This window comes from Macrobrachium nipponense, chromosome 17, assembly GCF_015104395.2.
Source record: "Macrobrachium nipponense isolate FS-2020 chromosome 17, ASM1510439v2, whole genome shotgun sequence".
Classification (NCBI taxonomy): domain Eukaryota; kingdom Metazoa; phylum Arthropoda; class Malacostraca; order Decapoda; family Palaemonidae; genus Macrobrachium; species Macrobrachium nipponense.
Genome location: NC_087210.1, coordinates 84,350,835 through 84,367,426, shown reverse-complemented (window position 1 = coordinate 84,367,426; position 16,592 = coordinate 84,350,835). Strand labels below are relative to the sequence as shown.

The window sequence follows — 16,592 nt, the reverse complement described above, 5'->3', positions numbered from 1 at the left end:
ATCCCTGATCCATTAAGAACCCTAAATCCTAAAGTGCTTACAAGTGAAATTCTTTATTTCCTCTGCATCTGAAGGCTCTGTGGCGCCATCTATGGGTTTGGGGAAAACTATGAAAGTTGCATAAGTCCCTGAATTTTATAGAATTAAAAGTCTACGTATTACATTCGTATCTAACAGAAGATGATAAATCTCACAGGATATCCCTTCAGCACCAAAACCTCATTGCCATTCAACTCATTTTTGTAAGAGGGTGCCTTTCCCTAATAGCCTACAAGTGATGTTGACAAGTATAGAGGTTCATGTCACCCACTGCTTACCACTCATCACTAACGCTCATGTACCTGTGAGTGCCACCTCACTGCATGCTATCTCACCCTCTTTCCGAAAGCCATCACAACTCTGAAGTCTCCACGGTCCAGTAGCATCACTGCATCTCTTCACATACTGAGAGGTCTCTATGATTTAAAGCTACCTCTGGTCCTTCTGCTTTATATAATGGCTGTGCCATACCATCATATAGTAGTCATGTACAAAGAAATATACATGTGAGGCTACCTACCTTCCTCTGTTTGTCAGCTAATGCCTGGTAAATTTTGGGAACATCTGGGTCAGGAATGTAAGGCATACACAATTAATAATATTTTTTACAAGGCTTACCTTTGAGTCTTGACGGTGACTGATTCTCACGATGTTTCCTCGTCTTCGAGTTATGTCTGCAATTACTGATGATGAGTTGGTTTCATCAGTAATGATCTCTAGTTCCATGAAAGGTTCCATCAACTGACAGTCTGATTTTTGTAACAACTGGAAATAACATAAAACACTGAAATGCAAGTAAATGATGTATTTTTTATTCCCTGCACGTTACATATAACATTAGGGAAGATTATTTTTCAGTCTAATAAATAAAGGTGTCTGCATGTATATTATTTGTTAATCTACTATTTTCTGTTTACAGCATTCAAACCCCTTTTCTAAGTGTAAAAAATATTTAACAAAAAGGAAATAACTAATTCATATTAATTATAAATCTGTAAAATGTCTATGCTCCAATGTTACCTGATGAACACATTGTGCAGCAGTTGCTGCAACTATTGTCTCAGAAGTTTTATGGCCGGTTTCTAGCCATGAAGGCTCACTTTTACATCGACCACTGGAAAGCCTAAAACAGGCCCACTGTTCAGTGCTGAACTCACTCCTTGATTAACAGCATTCATGATATGGCGGCGAATTGAACTTAAATTCTGCAAATATGTAAGTAAAAATGGGAACTTTTAATCATAAATATACTACTCAAAACTCATACAAGAGTTTGGAAACATAAAAAAGGTGATAAAACCCAAAAAATGGGAATATACAATGGAAAGGTTGAACAGCAAAAAAGTTATGATGCATTAGTAAGTCTTGGGCTATTACCAAGAAAATGAAGGGGATTCTGAAAAGTGTGACAACAGAATGCTGAGTTTTTCAGCAAAATTATATTGCAAATGGAGTACATACTTAGTAAAGTTTTGGTGTTAACAAGGAAAGAAGTGCATTTGGTTTTCCAAAGTGCTCAAATAGGAAGCTGCATGATACAGGTGTTGGGAGGGCTTGGGAAATCCTGGAGAGAGACAATACAAACGAGAACTCTGACCAAGTGAAAATTCAGGTAGAAATTGAACAAGATATGAATGAATAGGAAGAGGTCAAAAGAAATCTAATCCATTACAGGAAATCATTTATGTACATTACATACCAGATAAAAATGTGTTACCTTTTATGTGGTAGAACATAATTCATGCATTAACAAGGCTTCCTGGTTTCTGTAGAACTTTCCTGGTTAACCTTTAAACTATTATGTCAACCATGATAAAAACATTTTTAAGGCTTTTTTACAAAAACAGTTAAAAAATGTTCAAGAAATAAAGTAGACTGCTTAAATCCATCCCAGCCACTATTGTTTAGAATATCAACATTGGAAAAAAAGTTATGTTATTAAACTTTATTATTCAAAGTTTACTATACAGTAAAGGCAAGTAGGAATGTAATTCATAATACCTACACTTGAATTGTAGTATAAAAAAAAAATATTGCTACTTACCTCCTGATTTTCTTTTGTCCTTCCCAGAGCAACAGACTTATGTTTATAATAGTTTTCTGGTTCTATAGAGAGTGTTATCTTAACACGCTGGTTAGCATCCCCTGGAACAGGTTGATAATATTAACATTACAATTAGTTTAATGAAGCTACCGAGTCCCATCTCCACTTTCATAAGACTTGCTCAAAGGATTTAATTCTTAAATGAGAAGTGAAAATTTAAAGAATTTGAAAAAAAGGTCAACTGAAAGGATTCTTGTTCTTAAGTGAAGTATCAATGGATTACACAGAAACTGGTTTGTGATGAAAACAATTATATTTTTCATTTTAATATTAATCTAATATGTTTCACCTCAGTTCTACTTTCTTACAATTGTCTTGTTTATATCAGAAGTATGAATATTAGATGACCCTGCAGGTTTCCTTATATGCTACTTGCAGTGGCCCTAGCTCTGCTTCCACCTTGGTACTCTTTGTGAATGCGATCTCTGATGATATCTAGGTGTAGTTCTCCCATTCCTGCATTGATGAGGTTCATAAGCAAATTTTAAGTAAGCCCTTATTACTAATTCTTGAAATATGGTCATAATACTTTTGTATATGATTACAGTTTGCTTACATTACCACTATAATACAAGATTTTAAATGTTACCATGATGAAGTAATACTTTTCCCCTTCTCCCCCTTGCACAAGTAATTAAATACATGATAAAAGTTTTGTTTAGATGCAGAAAAGGGATGCGCTGTCAAAGGTTAAATGTTTCCCAGTAAAGATGTAGAAGGATTCACCCAGTTTAGGAATCTTATTTTCATATATCTATGGGTTCATAAATTATTTTATTTACATCATCATTGGTGGCCTAGACATAGAAACTACAATGAAAAATCCATGAAAACAGATTACATAAATGTTTAGTACACAAGCACCCTGTCACATAAACATTTGAAATGCCTAACCAGAAAGAACTGTTTGTCCTGTATCTTCATCGGCAGTCACTCTCAAGCTTGGATCTTCTTTCTGCAATTGATCTAATGCTTCTTCAAGAAGTTTAGTCTGGGAAAGAGATGGTGCCTCTGAAAATACATAAAATAAACAAATGTAACAACATTATAGACTAGAAGAGTGGTAATGATTTGTCTCACAGCAACCTTAACCAAGATAATCCTTTGTTCAGCCTGACATAGTATGAACATAAACTGAAATTGGATGCAAAATGCCATACCTATTGAACAGAAGAAAACTGGATCAGGAATCTGCAAGCCCATTAACAAAGGCACTTCTGTCTTGTTCCTCAATGCTTCCTTCTTCACACTCTTGGCTACAGACTGACTTACAACTAATGTATCTCCAGTTCTAGTTTCCTGTTGAGAATTACTATGCTTAAACATGATACTGTTTTGGGGTAAAAAAATTTTCCTCCTGCTAAAATGAAGAGAAGGTAAATCTAGAACAGTTACAAATACTGAATTGCATTAGTTTTTCATTCAAATTTCATTTGTTTTGGCAATGTAAACCTATCAATTTGCAAATGCTTTTAGATGTTTCAGATTCCTTTCCATAAACATTCAAAAGCAGAAGAATCCAGCTTGATTGTCTGCACATCTGACAGAGGGAAATACAAGGAAGGGTTACAGTACTTCAGCCAAAATTGGGCTCAGCTGAAACAAAGTGAATACATAACTAAGAAAACAATAACACTGACAAAGATCATAAAACAGAAGTTTTAATATATGTGGATGATTGATATAATGTTCTGTGCTTGTAGAGAGAGAGAGAGAGAGAGAGAGAGAGAGAGAGAGAGAGAGAGAGAGAGAGAGAGAGAGAGAGAGAGAGAGAGAGAGAGACTAAAGGTAACTAAGAACAAAAGAATGTATTGAAGACAGCCCTCCATTGTCAGTAGTTTTGATTCAGCCTGACTCCAACTTACAGAACTTAGAGAAGTTCCTTGTGTCTAACAATGAGGTGAGGTTGATGATAAGGACAATGGGTCATAAAGGATGTATACAAAAATCTAAAAGGCTACTACAGTTGGCTATTTGTAATCCATAAGGCCTCAGGAGACTGACGATCCATCATCAACATCAAACTGTCAAATCTATGTCTCCTGTTAACACTTGAACACTCTTTCAGATGGAGACGGTAGCTACCATTCGTTACTTATTTTCGACGTATGACTTTCAAGTGTCAAAGTCATGTACTTTCAGGTCACCACCCTTTAGTCTGCAAGGATACTTCTATGGTTCATGCTGCAAAGTAAGGTGCTCGAGTGCAGGGGCCCTTGTCTTGGGCTGGCATAAATCTTTGAGTTTTTACTTAAAATATTCTTCCCAGCTCCAATTTGCAGCAAAGGCAAAGTATCAGATTGCTAAGGTACCTGGGCAAATGGCCTGTATCACTATTGGGGTCTTCCAATTAACTTGTACAAATCAGGCCTAGACTCCTTATGAAGGTCAATCTACCTGAGTGTGGACCTTACCATGATGTCCCTTATTGTGTGCTCCATTGTGCAGAGTAGAAATTTTACCCTCTGTTGTAGAAATTCTTCTACTTCAGCTGCTCCTATAACTGTGGATAATAGACATAGGGCACATTTCCTTCTTCTAAGAGCAGGTGGTTTACCCAGGCCAAATAGAGTTTGTGGTCCATCTAGCCATGAATGGGTGTTTTGACAAACATTCCTTTGCAGATTCATCAGAAGGCTCCATTTTGCTTAAGCAAACACATGAAAAGTGACATTGGTGATGGTTGTATACCTGTGGTTCTATGTAGTACTTGCATAGAGATACTAACTATTTTTCTGTCAGTTAAAACTAATGGCTGCAATGAGTAGGACACTGGAGATTACAAAAATTGGGTATAAAAAAGTGATGGGTTTGTGGCGAAATTAAACGTCAGTGTAATGAGGGCTTTCAAAACCTTATTATACTCCTGCCAGGAACAATGGGTTTATAGCATCAAGATGCAATACAAAAAACCTAGATTTCAAGATATGGAAAGTAACATGTATTTGTAGGTGGAAAAAATACATTTTAATGAGAAGACAATACACAATAATACCAGTTAAACAGCACTTATTATTGCTGCAAGAGAGGCAAGAACCAATACATAAAACTGGAGATGGGTCAGAAACTTTAACATTTTTTATACACCATGCATATACAACATAAAACTATCTTGACCTTGCAAATCTGGAAGTAAAATAAGAAGGAAAGAATGCCACAAAAAAACCTTAACATACATAAAAGGTATGTTAATGATGAGTTGGAAAAAAAACAGCCAACAATGAGGCACAAAATGAAACAAATTTGTATGAGAGAATTTTGACATAAATTCCAGTTTTCATTTAACTCAGCCTACCTTAAGTCCTGTGACAACTACAATGTTTCCAGACTTAATGCTGCCAACTTCTTTGAACTCATCAGCATACGCTATCATGACACGTCCAATTTTTTCCACAACCTCACTGTTGACATTATATATTCGTTTGCCCCTGGAAATAAATGGAAAAGTCTAATGTGGAAAAAAAAATGAAATTTTCATTATTAAAATGAAGTTTTATTGTATACTTACCGAACAATTATAGAAGGCCGTGATTCCACGAGCGGCAGGATACTAAATTCAAATTTAGCGCGTCGTCGTCGCCACCAACACTGGTGGTGATGACGTCATCTCCCTCCACTCGCGGGAGAACCAGGTACAACTGCCCAGTGAATCCAATTCTTTCTGCCCGTCCGTCACCTAAGGAGGAGGGTGGGTATAAATCATAATTGTTCGGTAAGTATACAATAAAACTTCATATTTTAATAATGAAAATTTCATTTTTATTGTAGTGTCTTACCGAACAATTATAGAGCTGATTACACATTTATGGGAAGGTAGGGATTCAGTGGACCACTAGTATTTTTAAATGGTTACAGTTATTGCAATACCAGTAAACACTCAAGGTGTCGTACCTTACCTTGTAAGAGAGCTACAGCAGACTGTTACTGCTCTGGTCGGTGCTCTTCTTACTATTGTAGAGGAATTGGAATTGACCAAAGTTAGCCTCTACAGGAGGTGGAATCCTTCCGTAGTTCAAGCGAGTCAAGGCTGACTGACGGAGGATAGTAACAACAAAGATTGCCCTTGCCCTGGGCTCAGACCAGAAATTCAATCATACAAAACATTTGTCACCAACACCAGATTTAAAAACATATATACCCAAGCATTGTAAAATCTGACCTAACAGACTGGTGAGATATGGGCCCCGGTACTCAGTACCCCCAGCTTCCCTTGAACTCGACAACCTATTCAAGGTGAAAAGTTAGCATAGAGGTGACGACCCCTGTGCCGTTTCCCCCAACACCATGCCAGAAACCGCCACCGGACCTAACGTTTTACAATTCTCGAAAACCGTTTCTATCTCTTTGAGATAATGACACGCAAAAACCGAATTCTATCTCCAGAACGTGCTCTGAAGAATCGAAGCTAAAGATAAATTCTTTCTGAATGCTAAAGAAGTTGCCACTGCTCTAACCTCGTGAGCTTTAACTCTCAGAACGGAAAGATTGTCGTTCTCGGACTGCGAGTGAGCTTCCCTGATAAGCTCTCTAATAAAAGAACGATATAGCATTTCTTAGAAAGAGGACGAGAGGGATTTTGAACCGAGGTCCAGAGCTTAGAAGAATGTCCTCTAATACCCTTCGTGGCAAACAGATACTGCTTAATAGCCCTGACTGGACATAAGAGCCTTTCTTCCTCCTCATGTCCAACCAAATCAGATAAGTTTCTTACCACAAAACTCCTCGGCCAAGGATTAGAAGGATTCTCATTTTTGGCTAGAAAGGTCAAAGATACCGAAAATACAGCATGCCTTGAGAGAAACCGACTCTATTTGTCTATAGCGTGCAATTCGCTGACACGCTTAGCCGAAGCTAGTGCAATAAGAAAGAGTGCCTTCTTAGTCAAGTTCCTGAGTGAAGCTGACTTCAAAGGCTCAAACGGTGGCCCCATGAGGAACTTAAGCACCACATCTAAGTTCCAAGCCACTGTATCTTGCGGGAGCTTAGTGGTTTCGAAAGACCTAATGAGGTCCGACAGATCTGAATTGGAGGAAATATCCAAACCTCGATGTCGAAAAACCAAGAGAGCATGGCTCTATATCCTCTGATCGTCGAAGGAGCCAGTTTCTTAGAGTGTCTAAATAGAAGAAAATCTGCTATTTCTGTTAAAGAGGTCGCAGAAGTGAGACTTTAGCACTTCTACACCACTCTCTGAAGATTCTCCACTTCCTTGATGAGAGTTTGTTAGAAGACTCTCTCCTACACGAGCGATAGCTTCTGCAGCTCTTCTTGAAAATCCTTTCGCTCTGACAAGATTCCGGACAGTCTGAACCCTGTCAGAGCTAGAGCGGACAAGTTTTGGTGGAACCTCTGAAGTGAGGTTGTTTGAGAAGCCACTTCTCTGGAGGAAGAAGTCTGGGGAAGTCTACTAACAACTGGAGAAGGTCCGGGAACCACTCTTTCCTGGGCAAAGGGAGCGATTAACGTTAGCGTTACATTGCTGTGCGACATGAAACTTGTTCAGCACCTCTCTTATTAGATCCGAACGGAGGAATGCCATAAGCTCCAGACCCGACCAATCCAACAGCATTGCGATCCACCGACCAAGCTAAAGAGGGATCTGGGACTGCGAACCAAAAGAGAGGAAGACGGTTGTTCTTGATGTCGCGAAACAGGTCTATTGACGGTCGTCCCCAAAGGCGCCAAGTTTCTGACAAATCTTGTTGTCCAAAGTCCACTCCAGAGGTAACACTTGCTGTTGACGACTTAACTCGTCCGCCAGGACGTTCATCTTTCCCGGAACAAATCTCGGGACTAGCTGAACCTTTGCTTTGTTTGACCACAGGAGGAGATCCTTGGCTACTTCGTACGAGAGAAAGACTGAGTCCACCCCCCCTGTTTCCGCACGTACGAGAGAGCCGTGGAGTTGTCGGAATGCACTGCCACTACTCGACCTTCTACTAAGCTCCGAAACTGTCTGAGCCCCAAGAAAATTGCTAACAGTTCTTTACATTTATGTGGAACTTCTTCTCCTTCTCCGACCAAGCTCCTGAAGTCGTTGATTTCTCAGTAGGGCTCCCCAACCTGTGTCCGATGCGTCGGAAAAGAACTGTAGGTTCGGGAGGATGGGTCGTAAATCTAACCCTTCTTCCAACCTGCTTGAGAGAGCCACCACCTTAGGTCCATTCTTTTATTTGATCTGTGACAGGAAAGGTAATCGAGTCTGGTTGTGTCTTCCTGCACCAAGAGGCTCTCAGGAAAAACTGCAGAGGTCTCATGTGCAGTCTTCCCAACGTCACAAATTTCTCCCACTGACGTCAATTTGACCCAGGAGCCTCATCCACTGATTGGCAGAAACTTACCTTTTGTCCAAGAACTGCCTGAACTGTCTCCAGACAGCCTTGAACCCTCTTCGGGGACAGAAAAGCCCGAAAAAACTTGAGCATTCAGAATCATCCCCAAATAAAGGATGCTCTGAGATGGAACCAACTGGGACTTCTGTTTGTTGACCAGAATTCCTAACTTTCTGGCAAGATCCAGAGTTGTTCCAAGGTCCTTCATGCACCGACTCTCTGATTCCGACGGAGAAGCCAATCGTCCAGATAGAGGGAGATTCTTACTCCTAATATGTGCAGCCAGCTTCCTATCGGGGATAGAACCCTGGTGAAAACTTGAGGAGCGGTCGCTAGTCCGAAGCAAAGCGCCCGAAACTGAAACACCTTGCCTTCGAACATGAACCTCAGGTACTTCCGAGATTCGCGATGTATCGGAATGTGAAAATAAGCGTCTTGCATGTCAGAGAGACCATCCAATCCCCCTGTCTGATGGACTCCAGAACCGACCGAGTGGTCTCCATATGAAATTTTGTTTTCTGGACATGCAAGTTCAGGGAGCTCACATCCAAAACCGGCCTCCAGCCCCTGATGACTTGGGTGGGGAACTACAAAAAGGCGATTGTAAAAGCCTGGAGGAAAATCCCCTTCTATCTGTTCTATCGCTTCTTTGAGAACAAGCGCTTCCACTTCTGCGGCTAGCGCCAGAAATTTGTCTGAGCCCGGAGAGTATGCCTGGAATGGAATTGGCACAGGTGAGAGCGAGGGAGGTGGAGAGGAATACGATAGCCGAACTTGAGTACTTGCACTACCCAGGCTTCTGCTCCTCTGTTTTCCCATTCCTCCCAAAACAGCGCCAGCCTGGCTCTCACTGGTGCATGAAGAACCGAGCTTTCATTTGGAAGGTTTTGTTGAACCTTGGCCGAGCCTTAGACTGAGGTCGCAAATTCGACTTCGGCCGAAAGAAAAGAAGCGCTTGGGTTTCTCCCTCGAAAAGGCGCTTGGGGCCAGAGGAGAAACTGAAGGAACAGTCTCCACAGGAGCTTTAGGTCTCTTAGTAGACTGTGCCAGTAAATCCGAAGTAGATTTCTTATCTAGCGCAGACGAAATTGACAACACTACATCGTCTGGAAAGAGGTTATCTTTCACAAAAGGAGCAAACAACGAGAGCAGACTTCTGTTGGGACGTAACCCTTTTAGAAGCAAAGGAGCACCAAAGTTGCCTTTTCTTAAGGGTACCAAAGGCGATGAGCGAAGCTAACTCATCACATCCATCCCTAATGGATTTGTCAGCACAGGACAGAAACACCAATCCAATCCTCCGCTAACTCCTGAAAGAGAAGGACAGTCTTCGATCTTGGCCGCTAAAGCGCCAATAGTCCAATCAAGGAAGCTAAATACTTCCAAAAGTTTAATTGATTCTTTACAACGTGGTCCAACTCAGGCGCTGTAAAGAAGAAACTTTCGCTGCGGCGAAAGCAGATCTTCTAGAGGAGTCGATTAAACTGGAGAAGTCTCCCTGGAGGAGGCAGAAACTCCCAGAGAAAGGAGCTTCCCCAGTTACATAAAACCTATACCTCTTACGAAGCAACTTAGAGGGAGGGTAAGCAAAAGAGCCTTCCCTAAGTCTCTTTTCATAGACATCCATTTCTCCGTCTCTTTCAACGAATGTCTAAACCGCTTTAGATAGAACAAGTTTTGGGAGGAGAGGGCGGGTGAAGTTTTCCTCCTCATCAAAAAAGTCGAAGTTGGGATGCGCGGGGCCGCTTTCTCAAATAATCTGGATAAGATACCAGAAGAAATCTAAGGAGACGTGAATAACACGAGAGGTGATGTGAATCCTCCTCCTCTACTTCTTCTTCATTCTCCGATACCGCCGAAGAAGTAGAGGAACTACAACCGGATCTGAACCGGTTTTCGAAACCACCCCCTTGGACTCATTCATCCAGTTGGTTAACATCTCTAACTGCTTGCGCAAAGGCGCCAGAGACGAATCAAAAACAGTTAACGTAGGCTTGGAAGAGCCTAAATGTTCAGCAGGAGGCGGAAAAACTACTTGCGCCTCGCTCGGAGGCAGCCGCCGAAATTCGAGGCGAAACAGGCGCATCAGGCGTAACAGACGAAAAAAGCGCCTAAAGAAACACCCTTAGAAACTGCTAGCTACAGCGCTAAAACCACAATCTTCTACTAGTAGATGGAGCCGAAAAAGGCACAGATTGAGGCGACGAACGAGCCGCTAACGGCCGCGGCGCAACCCTACTCTCAGGCTCCATTATACCGCTTGACTGGAGGAGGCGAAGAATCGGCGCCTGAACGCCTCTTTAAGGGACGCGGAAACGGGCGAATCTCGCAAGAGCGCCGAGCGACCGGAGACGAATCGCTTGAATCATTCGAAAGGCGTCTGACCGCAACACCTTTCCAACGCTTAACCGAGCCCTGTTGAGGCGCAACAGGCTCAACAAGAGAGGCGCCTGTCTGTGGGCAAATCCCGATCGACTCCCTTGGACTTCCGGTATGTCTTTCTCCCGGTGCGGGGGAGCTGGACAGTGACCTTTGTCTAGGGAGACGTGTCAGGACAGACAGACGCACCCTCAACTACACTCTTACCTGAAGCCGCTTTCTTTCGTCCAAAAACGTCTTAACTGAATTACCAAGTTGCAAAAAACCGTATTCGCTAGTACCGAAAATTTCTGATCTAACCTCGATTCCAGACTGGCAATGGTGTCGGAAGAAACTACACGGGAAGCCAGAAGAAGCGGGGATTAGTAGGAGGAATAGGAGGTGTAGTTAAAGGAGACATAACAATTTGGGAGGAGAAACAGAAGGAACAGAAGCATCGCAAGAGCGAAGCGGAGCTAAGTCTACTTTCCCTAAGCGCTGCTTTTCTAATTCTGTCTTTAGCTAATTTCTCCGAGTATGAACTAAAAACTTCCATTGAGAATCAGTCCAATCACTACACTCGTTACAATGTTCGATCTGCTGAACAAACCTGTCCCCTACACTTAACACATTTAGTGTGAGAATCATATTCTAACTTGGATAATCTAGTTTTACATCTGAGATGCAAAACCTAACTCCCGACGGACTAGAATCCGACATGGCAACGCCTAAATAAAAAGCAAAATAAACCACAACGCCAAAAAAGAGTACTTCACCAATTCCGAAGATCAATCTCCCCCACAAGAAAAAAAAGCGAAGCAAAGTCATCCAACCGCACCGACCACCGATGTTCACCGGACGCCGGCAGGAAAAGAATTGGATTCACCTGGGCAGTTGTACCTGGTTCTCCCGCGAGTTGGAGACGGAGATGACGTCATCACCACCAGTGTTGGCGACGCCGACGCGCTAAATAAATTTTAATTTAGTATCCTGCCGCTCGTGAAATCACGGCTCTATAATTGTTCGGTAAGACACTACAATAAAAAGTCTTACTGAATTGAAAAGGATTGTATAATAAATGGCTAAATGCATAATGAAAAAAGAGCTCAGACAAGGAAGTAACAGTAATATAAATTTTACATTTTTTTCAGCAAAAAGCCATCAATTTACAAATGCCTGTGTGGTCACCACTCCAACAAACACATTACAAAACAGCATTTCCATGTGGTCAGGCATGAATTCAGGAACACAAAAGCACTTTTGGTGGCAGTCAAGTCATTTTTAAGTCATTACTCATATGTGTCGAAATCTGCTGGAGGAATACTCAATATATATAATTTTTCTTTAAATAAATTCCAAAAGAGCTTTCTTTTTTCTATACTTTAGTGGTGGTTTTATGCATATGTCTTTTAATCACTTAAATACTATACCTAAATATTCATAGCTGTAAGCATTGTGAATATTTGGTTCCTGTAGTTCCTTGAAGTTCTAGTATGTTTAGTTCAGCATTCTTTTCACTTCACCTGACGTATTATTGTTATTAGTGTCTGTATGGTAAAGTGGAATTTATCTACACAGTCAAGCTTTCCATAAATATCTGGGTTAATGTTGTCATCACTTTTATAGATTAATTAATTCAGTGATGATAATTTGCTTTAGCATCTGTAACTCATATTAGTTTTACTGATAGCTTTCTTTGTATTATTTTTTGAGTTTTGAATGTTTGCTTACTCTGGAAAAAATCTTGATGATGTTAAGGATCGTATGATGGTAAGTAAAAAAAAAGGGACTGAAACTTTGTAATGATAAGCCCATTATGACACCATATATTTACAATTCCAAAATACCCAGTCTAGATGATTTTATAAATAAGCTAGATCCTTTCCTCTACCAGGTAATTTCTTCCTGGAATCTGACCTAAAGGTGGTGTTAAACCTACAGGAAATGTAACAGGCTGCCATTCTGAAACTGAGCTGGAAACACAATTTGACTACCATAAAGCAACAACTTTGTGATAAAACTAATCAATTTAGCTTTGTATTCAAATTCTCATGAGCCAATTATCTCACAGGCAATAAATTTCAATTCAAATTCACATATCATGGGGACTTTTGTATCATAATGGTTCTTGTATTATGAAGCATAAGTAGTTTTTCTTGTAATATACTAATTACCCTGGTTGCAAGGGGATATTAACATCATAATAATAATAATCATACTGTACTTGCTCCAAATGTCCAGAGTAGATGCGCAAAAAGGTCAGCATACCACCTCGCTGCTTATTATGGACTATTTTAAATGCCATGGCGCATAATGAAGGAGAATAGAGTTTTACTGTCTCGTGAATGATGTCCAACGGTGATTGGCAAATAATCAACAACTGCATCTAGAAGTGGCTGCACTCCAATATTTTTGTATGAACTACCTAGGAGGACAGGTACAGCATACCTGGAAAAAGTAATTAATTATCATCCTAAAGGTATACTACTGTCATGGTCTCTAAACTATGTAAAATCATATCAGCAATTTAACATACATGACTATAAAAGTTCTGGAGTCTTAATTAAAAACAATTTTGTTACCTTATTTATGAGTCATAATTAAAGTATTCATATATGAGTCACACCCATTGGTTCTAAAGGAAGTATTTACTAATAACCCAACTTCTTACAGCAGTTTCACTGATTTCCACGCATGGACTGATTCTAAAACAGTTCAGAATGAAAGGCTGGGAGGTAGGCTTTTAATTCATAATTGCTGGATTTATGCAAAAAACCTAGGTTTGTTACAAAAACTTAATTTGTTTTATCACAACACATCAGTCTAATTGAGCCCAAATCACAATTCAAAAGGGAGGTAAAAAGCCGCAGTATCCCAGACCTGACTGTATCCAACATGAGTCAAGCTGAGTTCTTGGAAAAGTGATCAGGTTAAGTGGCAAGACTCAGTGAAGTCCCATGAGGTACAAAGCATACTGGGACCCATTAGTACCCAAGGGTGCCAGTTTAAGAAGGTTGGACTGTACTATGTTCCTAGCTTTAAAATCCAGTGCTTCAAAGTCTAACATAATTGTAACCATTTTCTTTAAATTTTCTGCATTTCAAATTTAAGCTGGGGTACATTTAAGGCTATTGTAAGGCTATACTTAGATACATTAAACATCAATTAATTACTAAGAAACAAGAGCTAATACTAAGCCTATATGAAGCATTAATTACATGCTATTTAAAGAGTATGCTGATCAATTCAAGTCACATTCCTAAAGGCCATGAAAGATAACTAGGAGTACATACAAGCAAAAAAAACCCTAATACGTACATCAAGCAGACACAGATATATCAAGTGCATAGAACTGCTTATTGGTACTCTCTAGAAAAGTGCTCAATAAGAAGTCAGTAAAAATAAAGATTTAAATGTTTAAGATATCCAAAGGTAAAAATAGACCACAGGAATCAAATTTCCCCAAGTAGTAGCTAAGCTACCCCCAGCAGAAACTTGAACTAAAATTGGTTCAATAACTATCTGCTAGTTCTGAATACTACTTTGTGCCGGTACTGCAGCCATTTCAGAAATATATTGAAGGAAATTCACATAAATCTATTTTAAAATTATCTTTCTTTGTAGGTGTCCCTTCAGACTGACTATACTGCGTCTCGAAGGCACCTTTAGATTAAGCTAATTAAACAGCTCTGTCATCTATCTGAAGACAAGCATATAAGTATCCAAGTTTCAAAAAGTAAATCCAAAATATACAGGGAACACTTAAATTTACAGGGTTACCTATCATATACTCCATTACCTGTTTCAGAGTCACTCTGCGAATGGCTTCCATTAACAACTTTGTAGGGATGTTTTCAATAGATTCTTTTTCAAGCACGTACTCTGCCATTTAACATCCATGTCAGTCAGCTTATCAGTAAATTCACACCTTGCCAGAAATGCCTGATCCCACATTTCATCATCTGCATTCAATGTTTCCTTGATGAAGCTTCTCCGTAATCTCTGTGGTGTAAAAAATATCAATCATTATCACTATATGATGTATTGTATTGCAAATAATCACTATGCACTTCAAATATAATTCAATCTGAAAGGAATTACTGCATCTTTTTTCATGATAATTTTCAAAGATAAATCAAAATAGTGCATTTTTTGAGACATGTATTCTTTATCACCTTTTTTTTTGAGTTCCAGGTGAATTTCTTCATGGTAATCAGATCTATAACACCACTAAAGGCATTACCCTGAGCTAATGGAAGCTGTAAAAGTAATGGTGTAGCATGGAGCTTCTCTTGATGGCATCTAAACAGAGTGACACATCAGCATTGGGTTTATCCATTTTATTTAGATAACATAAACGAGGTACCTGGTATGAATTAGCCTGCCGCCAAACTGTAATGGACTGTGCTTCGACCCCTGAAAGAATGTAAATCAATATATGTATAGCAATGAACTTGGAAAATTTAGATTTCATCTTCCAATTTTAATTGTCTTGACTTACATTAATACTAAACTACTATATAATACTAACACAGCTGTCTACTATAAGAAATATGATATTGTTAAACTACAATAAAGTTTTGTACATACTTACCTGGCCAGATATATACTTAGCTATAGTCTCCGACGTTCCGACCAGATTTCAAATCTCGCGGCACACGCACAGGTAGGTCAGTGTGGTCTACCTTACCGCCGCTGGGTGGCGGCGGGCGTTATGAACCAATCTATCTCTCCAGCCAGATTTTTTCTCTTTTCACCTGTCTTCCTGAGGGGAGCTGGGTGGGCCATTAGACGTATATATCTGCCAGGTAAGTATGTACAAAACTTTATTGTAGTTTAACAATATCATTTTTGTACATGAACTTCCCTGCCAGATAATATACTTAGCTGATTGGCACCCTTGGTGGAGGGTAAGAGACAGCTAAAGTAATAGGAGAGATAAGAAACAACTGATGTTGTAGGATATAAATAACCTTGGTTCTTACCTGTTCAGGCAGAAGACTTCATTGATATTATCTCTGAGTCTGCGTTGCCTGGAGAGCTACAGCTAGGACGTGACTGATGCTGAAAGACTCTCGGATCTACCACTGGGATATGTGATCCCTTTGTGTGGTAGAATCCAAGTCGGATCCTGTTAAAGGGAGTTCGTCCCTATCTTAACAGGTCCTAACCACTACTACTGCAAGGAGCCACACTCATCAGACCACCTAACCAAACTACTAAAGATTAGTATTACGACCTAAAGAGATGCCTTCAGCATCCTCTTAAGAAGGCAACCAACAACAACAAACTACAAGGGGGAAAAATTTATACTACTAAACAGGATGAGTTCCAGCTCCTGCCCCCAGCATGAATCCGCAGATACGTACGGGCCCAAGGCGAAGCATTTTTCGTAAGTGATTTCATCACATCACGTAAGTAGTGGTTCGCGAAACACTGACTGACATCTCCCAGAATGTTGTCTCCATCAGATTTCGCACGGACATATTCTTGTGAAAGCAAGAGAAGTTGTATGGCTCTTACTTAGTGTGCTTTCACTTAAGAAGCCTAAGATGTTTCTTCTCTGCAGGATCGTTGTGCTTCTTTGATGAGGCTTCTCAAGAAAGAAGGCAATGCGTTCTTCGCAATGGACGTAGGCTCTTTTTACTGAAACCCACAGGGACCTCTCGGTTGGCTTTCAGTTGCTCTTTTCTTCTAAGGTAGTATTTCACATTCTCATGGCAAAGAGTTCTCTCTTGGGTTTTCTCCTACCAAAGAAG

The 16,592-nt window shown here is 40.1% G+C and overlaps 1 pseudogene; it reads right to left on the bottom strand.

Annotated features, from left to right (window-relative positions):
* The window catches only part of LOC135195974 (ribosome-releasing factor 2, mitochondrial-like), a 35,086-nt pseudogene that overhangs the window by 1,578 nt on the left and 16,916 nt on the right, over positions 1-16,592 (bottom strand).